At 45.4% G+C, this 6000-nt stretch overlaps 1 protein-coding gene across 2 annotated transcripts in view; it reads right to left on the reverse strand.

Moving 5' to 3' along the window:
* STAG1 (STAG1 cohesin complex component) overlaps nt 1–5375 on the reverse strand; it is a 354251-nt gene extending 348876 nt beyond the window's left edge. For both annotated transcript variants that reach the window (XM_019747971.2, XM_019747962.2), the window contains exon 1: nt 5183–5375. The gene's annotated coding sequence lies outside the window, so the exon portion shown is untranslated. The remainder of the gene's footprint in view (nt 1–5182) is intronic.
* Between the last annotated feature and the right edge of the window lie 625 nt (nt 5376–6000).

Here is a 6000-nt window from a genome sequence, read left to right on the forward strand (position 1 = left end):
GGTAATATAGGGAAAATGTACTTAATCTCTCTATTTGACCTGTGAAATGGAAATAATTCCTAAGTGAGATTGCTGTGTTAATTATCATCATGCTATTCGACACAGTATTTGACACATTCTCAAACATGTACACTACTACAATCATTAACCAAGTTTGGTCAGTTACATAGTTCACAACCCTCAGTATACATCAGAAACTCAGAGATTTGGTGTGATTTGGTCCGGAGTAGATCCCAATCATTGGCATATTTTTTAAGTTCCCAAGCGATTGTAATGCACAGCTACTGGCCTAAGGACAAAGTTCAAACTCTTTAGTTTGGCACACCAGACACTCTGGTCACTGCTTACAGTTCTACATCTTAATCACTCCTCCAGTTACTCCATGCTCTGAACACACACTTAACTAATGCTTTCAAGAAGTAGGCTTTATGTAGTAGTGGCTCTCAAACTCAGCCTGCATCAGAATTATCTGAAGAACCTGTTAAAACACAAATTACTGGTCTCTATCTCCAGAATTTCTAATTCAGTCCAACTGGGGTGAGGTCCAAGGACTTGCATTTCTAGCCAAGTTCCCAGGTAATGCTGACACTGCTGGTGCAGGGGTCAAAGTTTCAGAACCAACTGGCAACATTAGATCACAACACTGCCCTTTGCATTCACCTGCCAGGCCATTCCCATCTCCATCATCCCACTCTTGCCTAGCTAACTTTCACAGGATTTATTACCTACTATAAAACTTGGATACAAAAAAACACACTATAGAATGTTCTTAATGGTACACTAATGCACAAGGTAGATATCTGCTAGCATACACAAATTCTTTTTAAGAAATAGGAAAATAAAGGCCTCCTTTGGGCATCAGAAAGTGCATTAGACAGTGAATTAGAAAAATATGAAAAAACAAATGGACACTTTGTCAAGCAGATAAAATCTGATTTCAGCCCCACCAACTCCCTTGGCCAGACACCTTTATGCAGAGCACCAATTCCACAATCAATCATGGCAGCCCTGGTACAGCATACCACTAAAACACAAAGGAAGATCACTTAGACCAACCCTGGATTTGAGGAAAGGAAAAGGGGGCAATCAGGAAAGGATTTTTGGAGAAGGTATCACCTAAGTTGTAAGTCGTGAATCGCCTCTTCTGTATATCACAAAACTATGCTTTAATGTCTTTTACCAACAGTGTATGGCTCATTGTAGATGTTCAATAAATGTTTGAATAACTTATAATGAATACAATTATATGAAAGCATTTATTAATCTCTTTCTCGCCAAATAAAGCAGCAAACACACACCCAAAGCTTCACCAAAAACTACAAATACTATCTAAATATTAATGTAATTGATCTCTACCCTTATCAGCGGGAGGAAAGCATGAATTATTGGATTAACCAGTTGGAAGATGAGAGGCAATAGGAACCTGCTGATAAGACTTAGGTTTTTCAAAACTAAAGACTTTCAAATCAAACACTGCATTACCTGACTCAGAGTCAATTTCCTAATTATTTCAACAGAGACTAAAAATGTTAAAGGGATCTTAGAAACGAGGTCCAAGACACTAATTTGCAATGATTATAAATTCCTAACTGGGCAGGTTATGGTGGGTAGTCAAACCTCAGGCCTGTAACCTCCCTAGTTCTAACTTTGCCTTAAGCAAGCCCTGTCCATTGTTTTTGTGCATAAGTTAACACAACTTTGAAATGCCTCTTTTTCAGACTACTGGGAAGCGTAACTACCCTCAAGAAAGCACATAATCTTATTAATTATCCTGTAATCCAATCCCCACCTTGGCCTTGCCTTCTCCCACCTTCATGTAATCTTCCTTACATTCCCTCTTAATTCCAAATGTATAAAAGAAACTGCAAAACTATGGAGCATCTGAGATCTTGCTTCTCACCATTGTCATCAGTTTGGCTCAAATAAACTCTTATAAAAATTCTCTACAGGTCTGGACATTTCTTATGTCAACAGACTATTAAACTGTCCCCTATACTATGACCAAACTTCTGCTACCTTCTTTGTTCCACCAATAATATCCCTGCTACACCATGTTCAAATACTACTCCTTTCCATAAGAATTCCTTCCTCACAAGCTGCTGGACCAATTAGACTACAGCAGCTGTCTGATGTAATTACTGTGTGAATCTACCTGTCCCATAACAGGTTGGATATTAAGCATTTAAATTCATTAACCTCTCCGAGAGTATCATTTCTAAAATGGGAAAAACAATAGGTATCAAAGAATTGTATAATCTTTCATTGCCTTCCTTTTTAATTTTTTAATTTTAGTTTTTATTTTTAGCTTCCTCTAACTACAATAAAATGCTTTTATAGAGGGGGGCACTTACACTGAGGTAGCAGGAATGGGAAAGAAAAAAGTGTAAAGATAGACAAAATAAAGTACAAGTAAACTTATCAAGTAGGATTATTGCCCTCAGTGCTCTCCTTGTGTGTCTAGATTCTAAAGAGGCAAATGTAACAATACTTCTTTCCCCATGGCAGGCAAAATTCTAAGAATCCTCAATGACTCACACCCCTTTATTATCCCATCCCGTGAATGTAGGTGAGATCTGTAGATATAATGGGATATAACTCTTGTGACTGTTATGTGGCAAATAAATTTTTGCATATGTATTTAAAGTTTCTAATCAATTAAATTCACCAAAAGGGAAATTATCCAGGGTGGATCTAACCTAATCAGATGAGATTTTAAAGGTTTTACAAGGGAGTCTAGAGGTCAGAGATAGAGGAAGTCAGAGACTGGTCTAGCTTGCCTAGATTAAAGCAAACAGCCACACTGTGAACTGCCAATGTGGTCACGTGGTAAGGAAATGAGAATGGTCCCTCCCTGGCCAACAGTTAGCAAGAAAACTTTAGTCATACAGCCACAAGGAAATTAATTCTGCCAGTAAGTGGTGAGCTTGGAAGATCTTGACCCTCAGACGAAAAGTGCAGCCTGACATCTTGATTTCAGCCTGGTGAGATGCTGAACTGAGAGCCTAGCTACAAGGTACCCAGATTGCTGACCTATAGAAACTATAAGATAATAAATAGATGTTCTTTAAGCTGCTAAATTTGTGGTACTTTGCTAGACATCAAAAGAAAAAAAGAGAGGAAGAAGAGGTTTCTATCTTTTTCCCCACAGTGCATTGTATCTCCTCAAAGCACTGATTATAAAGATATACAAATCCAGAATCAAGGGACAAAGATTAAAACAGTATAAAATTGCATAAATTTTTAATTTTAGCTATTTAAAAAGGGATTTTTCACACACATCTTGTAAACAACTACCATATAATTTATTATCTTTATTTTAGTGATGAGAAAAGTAAGGCTCCAGTGTGACATCCCAAAGGTCACAAACCTAGGGAATGTTTTAAGTAACTTCAGTGTTTGCCTCTACACTACAGCCCCCTTAAAGCATTAAGAGAGCCATTCAAATTAACAGTAAATGTATTACTGTCTTCAAAGAAAACTATTCTAGTAACATAACAATTTTCCAAATTTCACATCTATTTAAATATCCCTTAGCTTTGTCAGAATATCAAAACTAAAGAGGATACAGAGAAATGTTCATTCAAAAGTAGTTTGATTGTAAAAATGACCATTGGTAGATACTTGAATAAATATAAAGTACATTTCGAAAATGTAAAGCAAAAAGTTTTAACAAAACACCTGTAGGTTTTCTAGAACTTTATTTAGATAGCAAACAATTTGTAAGTATTCTCAAAAATCAAAAGCAATTAAGCAACCTTTCCAAATCTTTTAATATTCCACACCTTGGATAAATTTGTTGAGTCTGAACTCGTCATACATCATAATTATGAGAACGTGGTACAATATGTCATACAATAAACAAGTCGCTTTTATTTTCACTGTGGTGTATATTTCCCTAAGTGCTTCACCATCAAAATGTGCAATTTTCTTAAAAACACAAAAAACTAAAAGATGGAATTATATTCAAATTCCACGTAAGTTACAAATCACATAACTTTCTTTATGCCAATTCAAATACTTTAACACTAACTTTACCTGCTGAGATGCAAAATAGTCCTTTGTAGTAACAACCACGAAAAGGAATAAACTATATTTATCATCTTAACACCAATGTTAACACCAAATAATTCGCTATCGTCACATGCAAACAGCATCACGTATAAACAGCATTGTTTTGAGTCCACAAGCTTCCAACACCATCCCATCCATGATTTATATGCCTGGGGCACGATTCTCTGCAATGTGAAGAGAATCGATAACATTTCAAATGTGGGTAGAAGGGGTGACGTGACGATCTTAAAACCTGAAAATTTCTCAGTCCTCACAGCACACAAGAAGCACCCTGTTCGGACCCTGCAATCGAGGCCCCAGGTCCAACTCCAGGCACTCCAGTTTCCCAGCTCTTCACCCCGCCCCCACCCCGAGAAAGGAGGGAAAACAACTTTTATTGGTCTCATCTCCCCGGGGATTGGCAAACTAGCGGGGCAGTGCTCGGGCCTGGACACGTTTCCCAAGGAGGCCTCCGTCGGGGGCGGGGAGTGAAGATAGCGGGAAGCCAGGCTTAGACGCCCCCTTTCCCTGTCGCCAGCCCCCTGCCCCACCCCACCAAAAAGAGGCCTGGGCCGGCCGCCACGCCGAGCGACCCCCAGGCCCCTCAACCAAGGCGAGCTCGTTGTCATGTGACAACGCTGCCGCGAAAACACCGCAGAAACGCAGGGCGGCGAGCGGCGGAAGGCGTTCGCACCAGCCTGCCTCGGCCCGGCCCCACCGGGCGCTGGCGAGTCCCGAGAGTAGGGGCGGGGGGGCAGAGGGCGGGCTTGGCGGCGGGCCCGAGCGCGCCACAAAGGCGTCCGCGCCCGTCGCCGTAGTGCTCGAGCGGGCGGGGGCACAATTTTCGGGGCCCGCGGGATAAGTGAGGAGCGACGAAAGCTCCGGGGTGCCCGTCGCGCCCACAGCCGCCCCCAAGTGTGCCCGGACGGCCAGCGACCGCCGCACCCTGCACAGGCCCGCGCGGCCTCCCTCCCCCGCGCGGAGCCCGCGCCGGGCCCGCCCGCTCCCTGCTCGCGCTCTCTCGCTCTCGCTCGGCCTCCATCTTGGATCCGCGCTTTCAGCCCCCGCGCCGCTGCCGCCGCATTCCCCCTCTTTCCCGCCCCCCGCCGCCGTCGCCGCCGCCCGCACTCACCTCAGCTGCCCATCCGGGCGCCGCCGGCCGTCGACCTAGTTTCCCCCCAAAAGTCTCCGGTGTGTTATTCCCGATGTGGGGGGGTTGTTACGGGGTGGTCGCCGGGGGTTCGGGAGCGGGGGCCGCGCCTTCAACGGAGCTGCAATCCTAACCCGCCATCTGGTGGCATTTTCCACACGCCAATGGCGCCGCTGCAGACTTGGGTCCGGACCGCCCTCTGCTGGCCGCAGTGCTTATTGCCTCGCTGACGGGACCGGCCTGCCCGGAAAGGGGAGGGAGCGGAGGCGCGAGCCGAGGGCCACGGCGGGGACGCGCGCACTTTCCAATGGGATAACGCGCACGCGCACCAGCAGGGCGGGAAACGTGGCCGCTGCGTGGCGGCCCCGCCCCCGCCGGGAGCGCTAGCCTAGCTCAACCAATCGCAAGTGGCCGATACTGCTCGGAGAGGGGGCTGTGGACCTTTCGTGAGACGCCTAAGGCGGGCGGAAGGACGGCTACGTTGGCGCCTGCGCGGCCCGCTAGCTATGTTGCCGCCCGCCATTTTTGGAGCTTTTCCGAAACCTGGGAGGGAAACCCACCCCCGGCCCCTTCAACGAGGCCCCTCCCCTGGTTGCGGGACTGGCGCTCCCTTGCATCCCCGCCCGGCTGCCCCCACCCCCGCTGCCCAGGACGGAAAACGCGCAAAACCCTGCTTCCTCCTCTCCTGTGTTTAATCCGGGCTTCAGAGCCTAGCATTGTATTAGCGATTTATTGTTGACTGTTCACGAGGCGCTTTATCTGGAGGGGGTGAAAAGGTTTCAAGGACTGTTTGGGACCTC

Source organism: Rhinolophus sinicus, linkage group LG10 (genome assembly GCF_036562045.2).
Source record: "Rhinolophus sinicus isolate RSC01 linkage group LG10, ASM3656204v1, whole genome shotgun sequence".
Lineage (NCBI taxonomy): Eukaryota > Metazoa > Chordata > Mammalia > Chiroptera > Rhinolophidae > Rhinolophus > Rhinolophus sinicus.